Raw genomic sequence first — 964 nt, 5'->3', positions numbered from 1 at the left:
AAAATGATGAATGAGTCAGCATGACAAAGCCGAGCAATAATTTACTTGCTGAGCAGTGAATATTGCAGGGAGAGGACGCAGCATGTGCAAATGTCCTGTGGTGGGAGAAGCATCTTGAGAGTGAGAGAAGGCTGATGTGGCCAGAGCAGAGATCAGGGGGAGCTTGGTGTGCGCTGAGGGTAGGGACAGTGGCAGGGGCCTTGCTGCACAGGACCCTGGGGAGGAGTTTGTGTTTATGTGGAGAGCAGTGGGAAGAGAGGAAGGGGTGACCTGCAGGGCCCACTGGAGCCAGAGGGGCGCAGGGTTTGGGTGGGGCTGTGGGAGCTGGTTTGGGGCAGCTCAGACTTCAGGGGCTGATTAGCAGGTGGGGAGGAAATGGTGACGCCAAGGATTTTTTTAGAATTTTGAGAATTTTTTCAGAATTTATTGGTTATAAGCAACTGGTGGCCACTGGGGCAGGCTTGAGTCAAGGAAGGGAATTTATTTTCCAAGGGAGCAGAGGTGGCAGGGGTGAGGCTGGGCTTTGTGAACAAACAGGAGCCAGAAATTGTAAAGTGAAGGGAATCCAGGTCTCTCTGACTCTTGCTCTTCTCTCCCCCTCCCTCCCTCTTCTCCTCTTCTCCCTCCTCCTGTTGGTTCGTTCACCAAGTAAGTTCTGAGCAGGGACTCTGCAGCAGACACTGTCCAGGCTCTGGGACCCAGCGCACTCCCCATGGCCCTGCCACCACGGAGCCCACCTTGGGTCCCTCAGCGCCTTCCTCTCTGGCCCAGCTTTGCTGTCAGTTCCTGCGACCAGCCCATCTGGCCCCGGGCTTGGGAACTCCCCTGTGGTTCCAGAAAGTAGTCAGGTTTTCTTCTGTTTGGAAAACACTCATGTCTACACTCGCAGCTCTACACCCCCATCCCAGAGCACTTAGGAGAGAGGCTCAGGGCCCTGGCTTTGCTGAGATGCCCCCCTTGGTGC

The 964-nt window shown here is 55.4% G+C and overlaps 1 protein-coding gene across 1 annotated transcript in view; it reads left to right on the top strand.

Moving 5' to 3' along the window:
- Window positions 1-964, top strand: part of LOC105817045 (liver carboxylesterase 1-like) — a gene marked incomplete at its 5' end in the record, with an annotated part of 42,210 nt that overhangs the window by 8,262 nt on the left and 32,984 nt on the right. The gene's annotated exons all lie outside the window — the stretch shown is intronic.

This window comes from Propithecus coquereli, unplaced genomic scaffold, assembly GCF_000956105.1.
Source record: "Propithecus coquereli isolate 6110/MARCELLA unplaced genomic scaffold, Pcoq_1.0 Scaffold395, whole genome shotgun sequence".
In the NCBI taxonomy this organism is placed as follows: Eukaryota; Metazoa; Chordata; class Mammalia; order Primates; family Indriidae; genus Propithecus; species Propithecus coquereli.
The sequence above is the reverse complement of the archived record's forward strand: the minus strand, read 5'-3'. Positions and strand labels throughout refer to the sequence as shown.